This window comes from Staurois parvus, unplaced genomic scaffold (assembly GCF_062004578.1).
Source record: "Staurois parvus isolate SC_StPar_1 unplaced genomic scaffold, SC_StPar_1.0 ptg000291l, whole genome shotgun sequence".
Taxonomy (NCBI): Eukaryota; Metazoa; Chordata; class Amphibia; order Anura; family Ranidae; genus Staurois; species Staurois parvus.
In genome coordinates this window covers 3,082,332-3,103,000 of record NW_028318087.1, presented here as the reverse complement: position 1 = coordinate 3,103,000, position 20,669 = coordinate 3,082,332, and the positions used below count along the sequence as shown (strand labels likewise).

The 20,669-nt window shown below is 39.3% G+C and overlaps 1 long non-coding RNA gene across 1 annotated transcript; it reads left to right on the top strand.

Moving 5' to 3' along the window:
* The first annotated feature begins 7,715 nt into the window (after positions 1-7,715).
* Positions 7,716-13,549, top strand: LOC149458215 (uncharacterized). Its single transcript, XR_016313486.1, has 2 exons — positions 7,716-8,623; positions 11,942-13,549. It is a non-coding gene; the product is annotated as an uncharacterized LOC149458215 (long non-coding RNA).
* The last annotated feature ends 7,120 nt before the right edge of the window (positions 13,550-20,669 follow it).

The following is a 20,669-nucleotide window of genomic DNA, read 5'->3' as shown; positions in this document are numbered from 1 at the left end:
ACAAGAATCACAGGTCACGGGCCGGGTTCAACAACGGAAGGTCAGATCAAAGGAAAACACAGAGAATGGTCTAGTCCGGGTGTCGGCAACCCGCGGCTCCGGAGCCACATGCGGCTCTTTTTTACCTTTCCTGCGGCTCCGGAGCACACTGCCCACCAGGTGACAGGCAATAGGGTCGGCAAGCCGCGGCTCTTTTAATGCAGCTCTTCTATGTGCCGGGCGCCCGCTCCCCTCCCTCCTCCAAACATTGGCTGTCAGGATGTAGGCGGGGCAGCGTGACGAACTCCTCTTCTCTCACAGACCGCCCTGAAGACCAGAACGGCGCGGGAACACAGATAGAGGAACGCGCGGAGCAAAGGTAAGTGAATTGACACAGGGGTAATGAATTACTATAGGGAAGATGAATTACTATATGGGGGATGAATTACTATATGGGGGATGAATTACTATATGGGGGATGTATTACTATATGGGGGATGTATTACTATATGGGGGATGAATTACTATAGGGGGGATGAAATACTATAGGGGGGATGAAATACTATAGGGGGGATGAATTACTATATGGGGGATGAATTACTATATGGGGGATGAATTACTATGGGGGATGAATTAATTACTATATGGGGGATGAATTACTATGGGGGATGAATTACTATATGGGGGATGAATTACTATATGGGGGATGTATTTTCAGTTTTAAAAATGTTTCTCTCAAAATAAATTTCAATCGTGGTTTTGGCAAGATTTGGCTCAGTTGAAAAAAAAGGTTGCCCACCACTGACCTAAGGCTATGATTGTAATTATGACGATACACTGTGGCCCTGGTTAACCCTTTGCTTACTGGGCCCTTAAACCCCCTTCATGACCAGAGCGCTTTTCGCAATATATGCAGTGTCGGATTTGTTTTAAATGTTGCAATGGTTTTGCGGCTCCCAGTCTTTTTTTCCCTCTCGGAAACGGGTCCAAGTGGCTCTTTATGTCTTAAAGGTTGCAGACCCCTGGTCTAGTCACAAGCCGAGTCAGATACACAAAGCTGTAGCAACACAAAGACACAAGTGCAAAGAGCATGTGCAGATCACAGGCTTATATGTACTCAGCCACACCCCTCTGGGGGATGGACCTCAGAGACCTGAAGGCATAAAAGACTCCCACCATGCTCTGCAGAAACCCAAGATGGACGCCAGTACATGAAGCCGCACAGTCTCTGGGAAAAAGTAGGACCTTGACACAAATGTTCTATAAAACTCGGGTTTTGTCAAAATTTTGGAAATTTTTCCATGTGTTCATTGAGATGTTGATTAAAATATTAATTTTCAAAAAGGGGTGTACTCATGTACACTGAGCACTGATATATATATATATATATATATATATATATATATATAAAATAAAATTTAATTTACGCAGCTTTTACTTTCTGACTGCCTATCTAATTTTTTGAGGCACTAAAATTCCAGGGCTGTAATTTCATGAGCTGTAAGCCATAATCATCACAATTATGACAAATCATGGCTTGAACTATCTTGCTTTGCATGTAATGAGTCTATCTCATATATTAGTTTCACCTTTTAAGTTGCATTACTGAAATAAATGAACTTTTGCACAATATTCAAATTTTTCGAGTTTCACCTGTATGCAACAGCAGAGAACATGGGCATAAGGTGAATCTGGTCTGGACCAATATGACCGCAACTCATTCTTTTTTGAAGTGACCATGTTAAGCGTTAGGCCCAAAAAAGTGTTACATTCGGAAACCTTAATAGGTTTCCATGCGAATTGTCTGGTAAGGGCTGAATTTGGGTGGGCGGCGATGTATTATTTTGCGTATAAATTGCTTTGACCCACGTTCAATTAATAAAAATCTTCAGTGAAACACTGCGGAGGGGCTAAACGCTAGTGCCGGCAGTGAGGGGGATGAGCCTGCTAACACTGCGTTTTTGCGGAGACTATACTAAGGAGTATAGAATAGAATAGTATATTCTATTTGTGATCAATATATTGATCCGTACAAACACTACACTAGTAATGACGGTGATCAGCGGCCTATAGCGTGAGTGCAATAGATCTAATGGTAGCTGACCCTGGCTGGGAGGGCTCTAATTGACCCCGACACCATCGGATGTCGCTAGTGGCAGTAACACAGTAATCAGTGAAAAATTCTATATACCGAAACTGTACTAATGGCACTGGTTGGGTGACCGAGTGATCAAAGGGTTAATAAGGGTGCTCAAAGTGTTAAATGAGCTATTCTAACGTGTTTAAAATGTAGTGCTTTTACTCACAGTGTGGTGTTCTCTCTTCTCTCCCTGGACCGACTTTGGGGCAACGGGGCAACGGGGCACATGCATGCACAGTCACAACCGGAAATAGAAAGCGATGTAAGGGTACGTTGATTTGCCCAGAGCCGCGGCTTGCCCTCACATTGCAGGCTGTCAACAATTAGTTTAGAAAAGAAAAAAAAACCCTTAAAAAAAATTCTCTCAATATTTTTTTTTTTAACATTTTTTACTTTAAAAAAAAAAAAATGCTTTCATAATAACAATGTACTACTCTGGGGGGGGGGTGATCAGAGATTTATTTTCCTTTTTTTCTTATTTTACACTTTGTTTTGCAGGAGCAAAATAAATATTGTTGTTCCTGCAATACATTGCTGTGTTTTGAATTGTCATGAATTGGTTAAGTTCATGACATTTCAAAATACTTGTGATCTGTGATTGGCTACAGCTAATTACATGGTATATAGTGCTGTGATTGGCCCATGTACCATGTGAGAACTGTGGGCCAATCACAGCTCACTAGGAAGGGAAGCAAAGCTGTTATGAAGCAGGTTGATTCATAACAGCTTTGCTAACATTGTGATCATGTGATTGCATAGCGAGGATATAAAATGCCTGCTCTTCAGGTCAGCATTTTCAAGCAGAGACTGATGACTGTGCATGTGCTAACGGTGTGTTTTTTTGTTTTTGTTTTTCTTGCTTAGGTATAAAGTAAAATAATTACTTTTTGGCAGGTTTATCTAAAGCGCAGATCAAAAATTCAGACAGTTCAGCAAGGACTGGCTGAATTTTGATCTGTGTGTGGCAACTCCTGTTCAAAGGATGTCAAGACTGTTGGAAAACTGACCCTTGAACTCTGCATCGCTTACTCCTGACCCCTGAACTCTGCGTTTCTTACTCCTGAATTCTGGGCCATCGACTTCTGAACCCCTGCACTATACAGTCATGGCTAATATTCTGCACAATGAAAAGCACACCTAATTGTTACCACACTGCACATGCCGCACTTTCTTTTTTTTCACTACTGGCTTCCACACTTTGCATCACTTACACCTGACCTCTGCACTCTGCCTTGCTTCTGACCCCTGAACACTGCCTCACTTACTACTGAACCTTTGCATCACTTACTACTGAATCCCTGCACTCTGCACCCCTATAAGCCACGGCCAAAATTCAGCATAATAAAAAACCTTTTAGTCCGGAAGAGAAAGGCAAACATAGATCTTAATGGGAATGTTGGCTGTAGCACAGGCTTCCTAGGCACAGCATGCTAGAGACTTTTTCTGACGTTCAGGATGTGGGTGGTGTAGTGATAATGAAGTCTGAGAACCCCAAAAAGGAGTAGGTAAAGACGGCACTCCTGCAGTTCTAAAATGTTACAGTCCCCAGCTGTGCTGGGGGAGTTCTCTTTCCCCTTACACAACTCAGATTCTGTGTCCTTATACATATGTTGCTGATAAAAATCTGAAGCTTCTTCTAGGTATTGTACAGGTCTCATTTGTTTTGTAACATTTACCCGCTGACAGGCCCTTTTATAATGCACTGTGAGATTATGATAATTATCTGAACATGAAAGGTGTTTTGGATTAATGCAGAAAATACATTAAGGTAAAAAGCCTTCACAACCACAAAATAGCATAAACATTCCTCAAAAGGTATATAGGCATTGAAAGGACTTCTAATAAAATATTGGGGGGAGTCATAAATCGGTATCTCCCTAGCTCTTCCCCTTCTGGTTAGAACTGAACTGTTTTTCCATGTTTCCCAAGTCCATGTTAGTTTATTAAAGAGACAGGGTTAAGGCAAGTCATTGTCTTCTACAGTTCAAAAGACTGGAAAACATCCCTATACTGCACTTAGGCTGGCTATATATTGTATGGCCTGTTTCTTGAGGTATGTGCAGTGTTTGAAAAGTTCTCCCCTTCTTCCAGAATATTTGTCACACTCAGAACTAGGGATTAATGAAGCAAGCTCTGATTGGTTTGTCATTTGAGGAATGGTGGGAGTCCGAGCACTCGGGAAGGGGGGGGTCAGCTTGTATTGGCTGGCGTAATAGTTTTTAAAAGCGGTTGCAATGTCTTCTGTGAGAGAAGTTTTAGTCCCATCTCCTTGGCGATCATGAGATACGTGGGGTTTATTTTGGTCAGGGGGAATTTCCTTACTGATAGGGCAACTTTGTATACATTTTTGTAAGGTTGCCTTTGCTCCATCTAATTTGACTGACAATTGTGCGGACATGTAACACTGCACCCAAATTAAATTGATACCCTTTTTTCCCCACAAATAGAGCTTTCGGTGGTATTTGATTGCCTCTGTGCTTTTTATTTTTTGCGCTATAAACAAATTTGTTGAAAATTTAAAAAAAAAAAAAAAATAGTTTTTGACTTTTTGCTATAAAACATATCCAGTAAAAAAATAAAATAAATTTCTTTATCAATTTAGGCCAAAAAAAAGTTTGCTACATATCTTTGCTAAAAAAAATCCCAATACTGTACTTGTAAATTAATTGGTTTACGTTAAAGTTATAGCATCTACAGATGGTGGTATATATACTGGAATTATTATTATTTTTTTTTTTTACTAGTAATGGTGATGATCAGCGACTTATAGTGGGACTGTAGTACTGTGGCAGGCATTCTGACACTGGGGGGGAACTGACACTGACATCCCCAGTGACACTAATACAGTGATCAATGCTAATAAAAAGCACTGACACTGTACTAATGACACTGGGCAGGAAGGGGTTAACTTTTGGGTGATCAAAAGGTTAACTGTGTGCTGTGTGTGTTTTACTATGTGTGCTGTTGTGTTTTTCTACTGAGATGTGCTGTGCAGAGAAATACAAAGCAGCCTGTTTGTGCTGCCAGGGGAGAGATCTGTTTACATACAGAGTTCTCCCCTGTCATCTCCGCCGACGATCACAGAGTCCTGGCTGCGACCCAGTAATTGACATGCCAAAAGAGCCATTAGCGGCCTGGGTAGGGAGAGCGCACACCCCCCCCACCTGGAAATGCAATATCACATATATATATATATATACACATGATTTTGCGCATCCTTGCCGCCCTGTACCAGTCCTTGTGCTATAGGGCGGTCGGGAAGCGGTTAATTAGGAAGTAGTCAATATGTATGTGTGGATGCTGTAGGCTGCAGAGTGGTATGTGTAGTCTTTGGTGGTAGAGCGGGTAATTGTTGGAATTGGTGAATATGTAGACATAGACTTTCTTTTTTACATGTTTGTGTGAAACAAAGGGTAAGGTGGAAGTGGATAAGATAGGCAGCTCTTCTGTAAAGTTAGCCAGGGTAAAGGCCCTAAAGGTGAATAGCACTTGACCACCAAAACAAGAGTCCTGCAAGTAAGGTGTCATCATGGATCCTGGAGGTTGTGTTTGTTGTTATAAGATCACTGAAGATTCTTTGAGGTGTGGTATCTGTGTTCCTGTGTTTTGAGAGACACCTCTGGAAGGGATGGAGGTTCCTTCTCTGATCAACTGCTTAAGGTACCTGTTGGTGAGGCAAATTGGCTCACCTAACAAACTCTGCTGTAGTGTCCAGGGGCCGTCACATTTGAGACATAGAATAACTGCCTGTAAACACTTTTAAATAGCATACATAGAGAAACCATAAAACCCAATTACATACATAGATGGTAAGGTTGAATAAAGACACTGTTCCATCCAGTTCAACGTATGTGTGTTTATCAACAAGTTCCAATAGATAAATCCAACCATAAATATAATCAAGTGGCGATGTCTAAAGTCCCATTATATGCAAGGTTTCCTGTATGCCTACTGAATGTCTGTTCCTAGCCAAACCATTGCATAAAGAATGTTGCTACTGTGTGAAAGAACACAGTTGGTCCCCGAGTGCTCATACAGTTCATCTGACAGGCTAGCCAGGTTCACATTAGGTAGGTACCAAGGAGGCAAAAAATTACATCACTGGGTGGGTAATCCATTCTACTGCATTAACGAGAGTTTGGCATCACGAGAGCCCATGGGGAACAGATGATGGCGTTGACTAAAAACCTAACTTGTATAACAACCACTTATCAACCAACCAGATGGTCGCAACGTTTTAATGGAATGTCAATCAAAGTAAGGGCAAAAAAGGGGTAGCCATGTCCATGAGTGTGCAAACAAATCAGGCTAAATCTCCTGGAACCTTGCATTATGGGCTCAGATGTTGATGGTGGAGAGCAACCAAGCCAGCTGCATTAACGAAGTCCAGGTTGATTCTAGACGGCTCGGCAGTCTGCTGTATGTCTTCCCATACATAGGAGGATGACAGAAGATACTGGTATCTCCACTGGTTTTTGTGATTTTTATTCCATCATTGTGGGGTTCCTTCTGTTGGAAGGCAAAACCAGTCCTCTAGAGGAAATGGATTGATGTGTAGATGGTTAGAGACCGCTGGTACATCATTTTGGACTATAGGGTGCAGAGGGTTTCCCCATCTGTAACAGGCCCCTGCATCTTGTAGTCTAAGAGCAGTTTCAAGGTTGCCCTTCTACTTAATATGTTTCTGGAGTGGTGTTGGAGAATCTGCAGCTGTGCCCCATCAAAGTTCATTCACTGAGTAGCTGGGCAGGCATCCTCCCCCCTGAATCATCTGCCTGCTCTGTCCGACAATTTACTGTGTAAAAACAGCTGGCTGTACTGTGACAGAGAGGAGAGATGCAGGTTATTTGTGCAACTCCCTGCTGCCCCCCTGCCCCCTCATCCTGCCAGCAACACACAGTTTAACCACAAAAAAGGACTGTGTGTGTGAACTCTTCCACCTCTCTCCTAGCAACAGCAATAGACTAATCAACAGTTAGGAGGGGAGAAACAGATGTTTCTGTAAAAAATGTTTCTCCTCAGAGTGTGACAGGTGATTGGTGTGACTGAAGTGTAACAGGATTGTGCCAACAAAACTCCACCTAAAAGATAAGGAGCCTAGTCAGCAGAGCCCACAGCCATGTGATGAACAGCCAGAGAGCACAGAGTGTGACCCAAGTACTGCGGGATGAAGCTACTTACCAAAGTCTTCACGGGCAACCCAGAGTGAACTAATAATAAATAGGTAGGCGCTGTGCATAAAATGAACAAGAGTCAACCCAATATAATTGCTGGATATTGGTTATCTGTGGGTGGACAACCCGTTGGTAAACTATTCATCAAACAATATAATCAATGACCATATAATCCTATTTCCATAAAAAGTCCTTGTGCTTCCACCACGTGCTAAATAAACAAAGTGTAACAGTCCTTTTTTAAGACTCAATAATGGTGACAAGAAGATCCATGTATCCACACCTCAGTGCAAAGACAAAAGAATGGCTCACTCACCAGACCTATATGACCCCATACCAGTGGTCATATATAGCATTGTGTTTTATAAGCCAGGACATTCTCTTAAGGTTCCTCCAAAAATGGTCTCCATCACTGTTAGAAGCTTACCATAACCTAATATCTAATATCTTCTTATTAACAGTACTAACATAAGTATGAATGAGTTGGATCTTAATAGAATAATTGAGTTATTATATTTATATTTGTTCTAGATTGGGAAAAGTAAGGAATTAGACTTCATAGTCTGTGAACATATATCTTGGGTTTTTCCTTTACATTCAAGCCACATATGAGAGCAATTAGCTATACCTTCCCCCATCCTCCCCCATCTATGTAAGAGATAAAGTTACACTCAGACTTTGAGAGAAGCAATTATCTTAGTAGGACTACAAGAGAATACCAACCCACTTTTAGGTTGGTGGGGGCTGGATTGCTTTTTTGGTAGCAGAACAAAGTTTTGAGTCTCTCGCACATTGCTGGAAGCCTTGAGAGACACACACACACATACACACATATACATATATACAATCTTATTATCAAGAACTTAACTATACTTTTTGGACATTATTTAAACATTCTGTATGCCAATATTTTATTTCTAATTTTATGCAACGTTATTATTAAATCATCTTTTTTGAGTTTTATACAAGCAGTGGAAGGACTTTCTATCTAAACATTTCTCATCAATACAAGTTAATAAAATATCGAGTCAATACGATATTTTACAGTGGCGAGCCTCCAGTTCGATTCGTTTCCGCCGATCGCTTATTTTTGACTTTTTTTTCTCTTTCATCTTGCTGAGAGGGAAGCTGTTTGTAAGTCAACAAAATATGAAGTCAAGCTTTCAGGAGAAGTAAAAGTCTGCAACAGATGAATCGTCGGCATAATCGAGAACCTAAAAGCAGAATTGGTGAGAATTTTGCGCAATTGCAAGCAACGCTGTTCCTTGGTGATGTCATTTCCCGCCAAGAGAGAAAAGACGCGTTATGTAAAGAAAGACCTTCTTAATTGGTAAGTAATGGATTTTATTGATGAATTATCTAGAGAGAGTAAGTTAGAATTCAAGAATCTGTCTACATTTGTTAAAGATAATGAACTTTGGCGGTACATGTATAATGAGTGTTTACAGGCTAATATTAAGATAGAAAAATCTAAGTTTTCCTTTAAGAAACTGAGCAAACAAGTTAGAAATGTAATGAAGTTAGTTAATGTTTTTAACGCCATGATTTTTGATGTTCCTAAGACTGCATGTGTAATGCAGCAAGATCAGAGCAGTGTATGTGCTAATTGCCAGACTTTGACTGAGCAAATTGATGATCTGCAAAGTGCAATTCAAACAAAAGACATTCAGTTATCTGACCTGCAGAATGATGTAAAAAGAATTTGTGTGAATACCAAGGCAGAGAAACAACACTCTTTTGTACCAGACATTCAGTCTATAGAAGGAGACCCTATAGATCAGGAAGAAATGTGTAAGAGAAAATTAAGGGATAAAGCTGCAGAACTTAATCTTAAAATCCTTGATCCAGCATCTTTTATTATTGCTACTGGAAAAAATGATTTAGATCAAGCAGCCAAAGTTATTGATACAGTTAGGAGACAACTTAAATTAAACAATCAGAAGAAGGAAAGTTTAATTGTTCAAAATGGAGAACAGAGAGAGACCATGTGCTTAGCCACACCCAGTTATGATGATGAATACGTCACAGGCAGGACGAGAGTCTCAGAGCAGACAGGAAATACTATTTGTTTCTATTGTAAACGATTTGGTCATTTGAAAAGAGATTGTATTCATTATAAATTAGATTTACAAAGAAAAGCTTTGGAATTAGAAGACCAAAATATAATTTCTGAACAATCTGCTCCTCCATGTTCCAACAATAGTCTGTCTGAGTTGCCTTATGCCTCAGAAGTTAAAAAGATCAGTTCACTGAGAGTCAACAACAGCTTAAACAATATGGTAAACAGTGCTGTTGTCATTAACAGGAATGGTTTACTGCCTTTGCCGAAATTTAAATCAGGATCAAATCGAGATTCTTCTTTACTGTTGGAATATGTTGCTCCAAATTTATTGGATGAATGTGGAAGGCCCAAATCAACATCAATTGATTCTTCCATGTACTGTAATGTTGGAAGTATTTGTACAGCAACTGCTGACATGTCTTCAGATCATAAATGGCCACATACATGCAATCTTGAATTGGAACAATTGGTTAGATCACATACAGATCTTTGGAGTCAAAGCAAAAATGATGTAGGTTTGTTTACAGATTTTGAAGTTGACATTGAAGGTAGAGACCCTAAGCCTCAACCTCAATACAAATTGCCATTAGAATCAATTAATCCACTCTCTTCCATTGTAGATGAGTTTTTACAGCAAGGAATTTTAAAGAAAGTACAATCAGTGGTGAATAATTGTATTTGGCCTATCAAAGCTGATAATTCATATTCTTTATCAGTTGACTTCAGGACATTGAACAAATGCATCACAAATAACAAATCTATTGTTCCTGATTGTAACATAATGTCACATCTGGATGCCAAGGCCAAAATATTCACTGTACTTGAAATTGCCAATAGCCATTTGTCAGTACCCTTAGCTAAGAGTTGTCAATATAAACTTGCCTTTAGCTTCAACAAAGAAACATATACATTCACAAGATTAGCCCCAGGCTTAGATTTAAGTGATGGCATTGTTCATGAGTATTTGGGAAAAATATTATCTAAATTCTCTAGGCCAGAATGTATTGTCCAGCATGTAGACAAGCTTCTCTTGTCTACACAAAATATAACTGAGCATATCACTCTTTTGTCTGAAATATTTACGTTGTTACAAACAGCAGGATTGAAATTGAATACAGAGAAAGTTCAGTTGATGAAAAGACAGGTGGAATTCCTTCATATGCAAATTAGTCATGGACAGAGACAGTTGTTGCAAGAAAAAGTTAGAATTATTTCTGCTTATCCAATTCCAACAAATCGCAAGGCTTTGCGTCAGTTTTTGAGTGAAGTAAATCATTGTAAAGATTTTATACCCAATTTTGCAGAGAAGTCTAGATCATTATTTGATCGTTTGAGACAAAAAGATGGTGTATTGGAACAATGGGATCAAACTGAGAAAGAAGCTTTTGAACTATTGAAATGGGATTTGCAGAATGCTACTACATTAAATACTGTTGAGTTTTGTAGTAAAATTCCTTTTGTTTTAGAAACCAATGTTTCCAATAATGCAATCTCAGCAACTTTGTCACAATTAAAAGAAGGTAATCAGAAAATAATAGGTTTCTTCTCAAGAACTTTGACAAATATGGAGAAAAACTTTGATGCACATATGAAAAAATTGTTAAGTGTTTTCTTTGCAGTCAAGGTAACTGAAAACATTGTGAGATTCAGTAATATCATATTACAGACACCTGATTCCTCACTGAAACTCCTAGGGGAAGATGGTTCAACAGAAAAGTATCGTGAAAATTATCCTATATGGTACAAAACACTGTCTTCCAAACACATTCAAATAGATGTAACAAAAAGACATTTTCAGGAAAACATACCAACACATATTTGTACAGCTGTAAGTGAGAAGTTTGTACCTCATGTTTTCAACATAGGAACTGAGAAAAGTTTGAAACCAGTATGTATTACTACAGATCAGTCTTACACTACAAGAAGTAAGCCAACACACAAAACAGCTACGCATATTTCCAATTTTATAGAGATAAGATCAAAGGCATGATCCTTTGTCATCTCTGGGTTGATACAAAACCTTTCTTTGGTTTTGAAACCAAGGTTTTGAATCATGACCAATAATGGAGATGTAGCGTCCTGTTATATTTATTTTTGTTTATTTCAGGTACTTATATAGCGTTGTGAATTTATGTAGTGCTTTTTGCATATATGGTACATTCGCATGGGTCCCTGGCCCTCGGGAGGTGTATAGTCTGGGGTCCTTAACTCACAGTCATACATACACATACTAGGGCCAATTTAGATAGGAGCCAATTCTCCTACCAACATGTCTTTGGAGTGTGGGAGGAAACCGGAGTACCCGGAGGAAACCCACGCAAGCACAGGGAGAACATACAAACTCCAGGCAGGTGATGCCATGGTTGGGATTTGCATCAGCAACCCTAGTGTTGTTAGGGGGAAGTGCCCGCATTCTAAAATAGAACACTACAAGTCAATAAGAAGTGTTATAATGAAAATATGTCTTCCATGTCATGACTAGAAATGTTTGTGATTATGATATGTAATATTAACAGATAAATGTAAGAGGATTAATCCATGTAAAATTATTAATGCCAAAATAATGATACTGCATTTCTGTTACAGGAAATGACCTAAGAGTAACTGTTAAAGGAAGAAAGTTCAAATATTTCTAAACCTTTCAGATGATAATACATTTTCCAAGAAGGAAATTTATTCTGGAAGAAGCTTTGCAACAAGAATTTCATTCATCATTGTTTTTGTTGTTCTTTTTATGTTCAATAAAGTTATTTTAACTTTACAGAGTGCTAGAAGAAGACAAGACATCTCAAGGCATCTCATAGAGGAAGAACTTATAAAACAATTGACTTTTGACTACTGATGAAATAATTCATTCATCATCAGATATATTGTTTTTTTTTGTGTGTACATTTTATTTTGACATATGTTTACTATATCAAGATGAGATCAGTTTTCACATGAACATTTGCAATCACACACTATGTATTTTCAGAAGTGAAAGGGTTAAACTTTTGTTACAACAGAGTCACGCTAATTAGTCAGAACATCTGTTGTTAATTAAGCTAGAGATAAGTTTTTCTAAGGTACATATAGAAAAACTTAGGCAAACTTTACATTGTTATATGTATGTTTTTTTTAAAAAAAATCATTTGATATACATGTATGGATTGAAGTTAGAGAACATATGTTATGTTTAAATGTTGATAAGGTAATTTAAAAAATGTATGGATTATAGAACTGTGTGCTAGACACATTTTGGAGGGAAAATATGAAACATCTATTTTTTTTTAAGTGACATACTTTAAAGTATTGTACTATAATGTTACAGTTATACATTTATTAAGGGGATGTATTATTTGGTAAAAGGAAAATAATAAGGGTAAAAATATTTTTATGTGATACATAACAAAAGGTTTATCAAAGAATTTGTTTTCCCATTATAGAATCAAATTAAAGATATGTGCAGATCAATTATCTTAAGATCCAAAAACGCATGAATGGATACGAAAGTGACGAGAATGTGTATAAATGGATTAAGATAAGGAAAATGATTAAGATTCGATAAAATCGATCATTTTGAGAGGGAAATGTTAGAAGCTTACCATAACCTAATATCTAATATCTTCTTATTAACAGTACTAACATAAGTATGAATGAGTTGGATCTTAATAGAATAATTGAGTTATTATATTTATATTTGTTCTAGATTGGGAAAAGTAAGGAATTAGACTTCATAGTCTGTGAACATATATCTTGGGTTTTTCCTTTACATTCAAGCCACATATGAGAGCAATTAGCTATACCTTCCCCCATCCTCCCCCATCTATGTAAGAGATAAAGTTACACTCAGACTTTGAGAGAAGCAATTATCTTAGTAGGACTACAAGAGAATACCAACCCACTTTTAGGTTGGTGGGGGCTGGATTGCTTTTTTGGTAGCAGAACAAAGTTTTGAGTCTCTCGCACATTGCTGGAAGCCTTGAGAGACACACACACACATACACACATATACATATATACAATCTTATTATCAAGAACTTAACTATACTTTTTGGACATTATTTAAACATTCTGTATGCCAATATTTTATTTCTAATTTTATGCAACGTTATTATTAAATCATCTTTTTTGAGTTTTATACAAGCAGTGGAAGGACTTTCTATCTAAACATTTCTCATCAATACAAGTTAATAAAATATCGAGACAATACGATATTTTACAATCACCTACACTTCATAAATGTATAAGCAGGAGGACTGATGTAAAATTGCCAATAGATGTATAAAAGGGATTATGACAGGTAATCCTTGCTGGTTATGTCATACCACTAAGAAGAATTACAGAAGATAAAGCCATTCCAAGTGTAGCATTTAATGAAGCAACAACAAAATTATCAACAAATTCTGTACACTCACATATTGAAGTGCCTATGTAGCCAGCACCAGCATGTATTGCCTGTATGACGGAATCACGTTTGTCCAATCTATTCAACACAGACTGAGCGGATACCCAGTTGGAGAGACTGGTGATTTGGTCACAGCTAATCACATGACATGTGCATGTGATTAGCTGTGACCATTCACAGCTAGGCACTAGCATACAAGTGATGGCATCATGAACGAAGCCATCCATTGTATACAACTGTCATGTGACCTGCTGTGATTGGTCACAGCAGGTCACATGGTACCAGCAACGGGAGTACCAGCAATGTATTGCCTGTATGACGGAATCACGTTTGTCCAATCTATTCAACACAGACTGAGCGGATACCCAGTTGGAGAGACCACTGCTACGGTGTTGCTGGGTCTGGAGAGAGAGCCATTTGGCCCCTACGTATTACCACCATTAGTGACTGAGCCCTTAGGAACTACCTTCCAGTTACTCCATAGATCTAATGTTGCCTGACTGTCTTCTATGACTGCTTTAACGTGTGCCAAGGGGCCCCCAATGTTTAGTCAGCTGAAGAGTTAGGACTAAAGACTGTCCCTAACAGTTGCTACCCTAAGAATTTGTGTTTTAAGATACCTCTTAAGAGAGGCTGCATCCTAGCCAATCCCTTAGAGTGCACATTAACCTAGTGTAGTGTTATAATTTATACTGCATTTAACATTTACTAATAATGTTTATTGCTGATTTACTAACGTACCCTCCTGATTCTAGTTAGGGGTATAAAATCAAATTTTTTCCAATTTAACCATTAGCCGCCCGGCCAATGGCCGTTTGGCGGCTTCAGAAGTGTCTCTCCACTCCGGGTGCACGCCATTTGGCGTGCTCCCGCACATGCGCCGTTTGCGCTAATGCAGAGCGGCGCAGCAGTGCGATCTGTCACCGGCCGTGCACCTCAGACACGGCCGATGACAGATCCGAGTACCGGCTCCCGTTGCTGGTACCATGTGACCTGCTGTGACCAATCACAGCAGGTCACATGACAGTTGTATACAATGGATGGCTCCATTCATGATGCCATCCATTGTATACTAGTGCCTAGCTGTGAATGGTCACAGCTAATCACATGCACATGTCATGTGATTAGCTGTGACCAAATCACAGCTAAGCACAAAAAGAAAAAAAAAAAGCTGAATGAATCGATTTCATTCAGGTAAATGCTTGCTTATAGCAAAGTAATTCTTTGCTATAAGCAAATTGTGTAAAAAAAGAAAAAAAAAAAAAATACTGATCACTTCCCCAAAGTAGTACAATGTTACTATGGTAACATTGTACTACTTTGGTCATAGTAAAATATGAAAAATAAATCTTAAAAAAAATTAAAAATAAAATGTAATAAGAAATTAAATATAATAAAAAAAAAAAATATATATATATTTTTTTTTTTCATACTGTCACCAGTCAGTGTCCCTGTTCACCGCCATGCCAGTTATATGATGACGCTGTACTGCACTGGTGACAGTATGTAAAAAAAAAAATAGTGAAAATAATTTTTTTAATTTTTTCATTTTCCGAAAAATTATGACAAAAAAATACAACTTCAAAAAACTCTCCATACCTGTTATGAAGTACGTCGGACTGTCTACTCTGCAAAAAGGGGTCATTTGGGGATATCTGTACTATTCTGACATTCTTGGACCTCAAGAAATTAGATTGGCTGTCAGTACTTCAGGATTGATCAATATTCAGATCTATACCATAGTTTGTGAACTCTATAACTTTCCTACAAACTAAAAAATACATCCTAATTTGGGTTATTTTCACCAAAGACATGTAGCAGAATACATCTCGGCCTAAATTTATGAAGAACAATTATTTATTTGTAAACTTTTATAACAGAAACAAAATTTTGGTCTTTTTTTGTTAATTTAGCAAAAAATAAAAACCCCAGCGGTGATTAAATACCACCAAAAGAAAGCTCTAGTTGTGTGAAGAAAATGATAAAATTTTAGTTTGGGTACAGTGTTGTATGATCGTGCAATTGTCATTCAAAGTGTGAGAGCGCTGAAACCTGAAAAATGGCCTGGGCAGGAAGGTGTAAAATTGCACGGTATTGAAACGGTTAACATAGTTATTACTCTGTCTAGCAGACTGTAATCATTTTCTGTGTGCTCATTTATGTTCAATTTGCCATCTATTCTAACCCGTATCAATAGTTCAAGAGCATTTACCAATAAATGAGTGTGTGTATTTACTGGTAGTAACTCACAGCCAGGTTAAAAGGCATTTAACACTTGTGTATTTATCCATGCTTACAGTGATTTTTAGTCAACCAGGTGTGCCAGAGGGGCAGAGGTTGTTCTTGGAGTCGAGGCACAGAATCTGAAGTTACCAAGCGGCTCATTCGGGAGTGGTGCTACATGTGCTCTTGCCATACTTTGGAGATGATCTGCTCCTCAGTGGTGAAAAAAAAAAAGCACCTGGCATAGTGTGGCAGGCGCAGCACCCTTTGGTGCCTAGTGCGCTGTGGCATTAGAAAAATTATGCAATTGCTGTTTCTTTGTTTGATTAGACTGACTTTACTCTGTAATTCCTCCAATGCCGCTCTATGGATGCAGTAGGTTTAAAGAGCACACCAAATACTTTAGTTAACTTCTTTAATAACTTCAATCTTCTCTTCTTCATATAACTGCTTACAATGGCTTATTTCTTTCATATTACAATGGTTTAATTCGTATTACATTGGGTTGATTCGATAGCTTATCTCGATAGGTTCAATAGATTCGATAAATTCGTTCTGTATATTTCGATAGATTGATAAATTCACTTGGATTTATAAATTCGTTAGATTACTCTACAGTGACTTGATTCGTAAATTCGTAAATTCGGTGGAACTACAAGTAAACACATACAACAGATTTTACATACAGATCTACCTGCACTGTTAAACAATAGAGGAACACACAAGTGGATTAAATACCTATTTGGCCTTCTCTACTTCCATGGAGCTTCTCTGATTGGAACTTTGTCTGTTTCCTCTTCTGTCTGGTGAGCATGTGTCTCTAGAAAATCCTAGCAGGGAGTTTTACACAGGCATAAATGTGAAACTGGCTGGGATTGGTTAAGGCTCTGTACAGTGTGAGGCTGTCTGTGATTGGCTCACCTTATACTAACTCTTAAAGGCATATTTTCCTTTTCTGCTTCTGCTAACACAATTAATATAAAAATGTCATATAACAATCAAAGACATAAATCACAGCAATGATTCTGCTTTTGGCTTTAACATATGCACATATATACTGTACTGAGGTTATTGGCAGGTTTGGTATACACATATATGTGAACAATATTAACAACCTAGGACTGGTCTTAGCTGGCCAGCTACACATAGTACTGTACATCTCGAGGTTGGCAGAGATTATTGGACCTAGGACACAGTGCTCTATAGACTGTATTTCCATGTCTTCTGAGGAAACATCTCTCAGGAGCCTACTCAAGACACCGAGTACAGTGTCTGGGCAGGGTCACTGATAAGGTAGTAAAACCAGCCCTCCTTTATGATGCCTGGGCCCCATTAGACCAAGGTTGGCCCAGACACATGAGAAGCAGGAGGGTGATCCCTGAAACTGTACAGCCAACTTCTCTCCCTCTCACTGGATTTCGGCTGCTGTAGGGAGAGCCACAGGTGGATTGGTGCTAGTAATTGCTGTGACGGGTCGAGGCGTTAGACCCCCAGCCCTTCTCACCAACTTGTGACCGAAGGACTAGCCAATCTAAAACCGCGCTGTCACGTGCGTAACAATGCCACGCTCAGCTGCACCCTGTACAAAGATTTTCCAGCTCACTGGACCACAATCTATGTGCCGCAGCCTGAGAGCGATTGTTACTGGGTCAGGTTAATTACGCAATTAACCCTTCACACTGCCACCACTACCTTTTTGTACGGAGAAGGAGGAAATTCGCCAATCTTAGCAGTAACACTATGATGTTTGAATAAGCGTCTGTATACACACTTTCACCACAGGCAGATGTGTGCAGAAGTTTAAAACACACAGTAGTGCTCTTCAGAGACAGGGATTCTTAGTTTGCATCAAAGAGCTTTAGAAACAGTTCAACACTTTTCAGAAAATAGGATTTATTACTAAAAAGGTCAAAATGGTGCAATAAAAATATTTACAGAAAAAGATGTAGCCAATATTTATATATATATATATATATATATATATATATATATAAATACAGAGAGCAATAACACAGCAGAGAGATAACAGAAGTTTAGAGAAGTAGAGTACTTGCCAGAGTACTTGGTTTAAGCAGCTTCAAGTGTCCTGAGCAAAAGGGTATAGTTCCTCCCAAAGTTTGTTCCTGATGTTAAACGGGAGAAATCTCTTCATCTTACTTCTCCAGGCCTGACAGCCTATTTTGTAGTTCCCCAGTAGGGGGTGTCTCTGAAGCCAAGGGCCAATCGCCTCATTTGGGGAGGGGGGTCTAGGCAGAGACCCAAGCTAGGACCAAAATCCCTCCCAAGTTATACCATGGTCAATAACCTTCCATAGGTACATGTAGCATCCTATTCATTGGTGGGATAATATGGAGAATGATATTCTGAACGCCCAGACATCACATATGACATATCTGGCTGTGACGGTTAAAGAGATATCGCTTTCTGCTCTCGGGTAGGCGTAATCTAGGGTTGTAAGGTATCAGGTGACTTGTATTAAAATGACCTCTCTGAATATATGTTTTGTTTTATTGTATGTATTTCCTACGAGAAGTTATGAAAGTGTATGAAAAAGTGTTTTCCAAATGAGATCTATATTGTACTGCTATTCCGGAATGCTTTCAAGTCCAAGTCCAAGTTATAGCTTTACATGCAACTCAGAGCAAGAGTCTGCCAGACACACTAGAATCAGCTAATTGGGTTTACAACCATGAAGTGTATCCAGCTGTGCCCGATGCACTCCTAAACTCAGCCACACCAGACCACCTGCCATTCAACAGAAAGGGAGGGGGGCTGATTTGGAGTGAGAATGACACAAGATGCAGGATCTTTAGCAAAATGGATGTTCGCGTCCATATTTGTACGTACAATTGCTACAATTGCATTCCACCCCTTTCCACAAACTGACTCCCCCCACCCCCCTTCCCGCATCTCTGATCTTCCTTTGTGCCCTCTGCAGAGCTGCTGGCTTCTGCTCATCTACCTCCTGCAGACTGTAACTGCATTGGGGGCATATAAGGATCAGAATAGACAGTGAGTGCAGGAGGGTGGTGGTAATTATGTCATATATACTGTCCTCTGCCTTTCCTGAATGGTGTACTCAGAATCTGGTGCAGCTGTACATGGTAGCCAATCAGCTTCTAACTTCAGCTTGTTCAATTAAGCTTTGACAATAAAACCTGGAATCTGATTTGTTTTAATGCAGAGTTGCACTACATTTTGCACTCTCCAGCTTTAGTAAATAACCCCCAGTGAGTGATAGCTATTGATTGCTCCAGTGTTCATTCATCAATAAAGCACAGTAAACTGTTTACTATGGTTCAGTTTGTGAATGAACAGAAATCCTGTGTACGGAGCGCAACCTGTTTATTCATCTGCAGCTGAAACTGCAGAGTGAGGACTCTTCATCAGGGAATCGAAGATATTTCACTACAGCCCCCCCCCCACTGGCTGGTAAAAAAAATGTAAACATAATAAAGGGCTTGTTCACACTAGCTTTGCTTTCTGAAGAACGGCCTCTTCAGAAACTCATTTGACAGGCGGTGAGGAGGCATTGTATTACCTCCTTACTGTCTGCCAACCGCTTCATCTCTGCACTAGTGCACATGGTCGAGGGGTGCTTGCAGGGCGGAGCAGCATTATTCACTTGAAAGCAACAGGGGGTATAAATCCTGCCACGGCCACTGCACCTTAGGGAGGTAGGGATTGAGTGGCTCAACCATGGGTTTTTACTTCAACCCCCAATTCTAGCCTTAAGGGGCCGAGGAATGTTTTTGTGTACACTGAAAACAGAGTGAACACTTTTTTTCTGAGCCTACCTTCAAGAAGAGCTTAAAATAATCCAGGACTGCTTAACAACAATCAATTGTGGAGACAATGAATGCTTTGGTGAGATGTAATGTACAATATAGTATGTATAGTGCAAGAGTGTGTAATGTACAATACAATGTATATAGTGCAGGAGTCCGTAAGGTAGAGTGCAGGGGTTCAGAATGTGCAAAGCACAGAGTGCTGCAATCCGTGTTGGGCTTAGGAATGCATATAAAACGCAAAATGCAGGGGTCAGGGGTGTGTAATACACAGAGTGCTGCAGTCAATGTTGGGTTTATCAGTACATAATACACAGCAGGGAGTATAAAACAAAAACAGTGCAGGAACCAGTGGTGTGTAAGGCAGAGTTTAGGGATCAAGTGAATGCAAAATTCCCACTGAAAATAATGTCCCATACTTTCAGCAAAAATCCTAACCCCCCCCCCAAAAAAAAAATCCAGCACTAATCTGCATGCTTACCCCTCCCATCACAAATTGTTGTCCCCACCCCCCCCAACTAACAAATCCTCTCCCCCTCACAGAACAAATCCTACTAAACCCCCAAGCAGGCTACCTCTGCTCCAGCGCCCAGAGTTTGACCGTCTAAAGATAAGTCAGCACATTATCAGTGAAGACCTCTATTTCAGCCCCCGCAAGATATTTTGCAATGTTTTTAGTAATTGCCGACTCCAAGGCCAGCAATCCCAGCTTAAAGGAGCTGTAGATGTGAGGGTTAAATTTTTTGGGCCACAGGCTGTGTCTGGCATATGCAATCATGCGCTTGTGCCCTTCTTGCTCCTGTGCCAGAAAGGCACCTAGGCCATGTAGACTTCCATCAGTCTATACTCAGAGAGGTTTGGAGTAAATGGTATAGGTCAATAAGGGTGCCAATGTAAGGTTCTGTTTGAGAGCTTT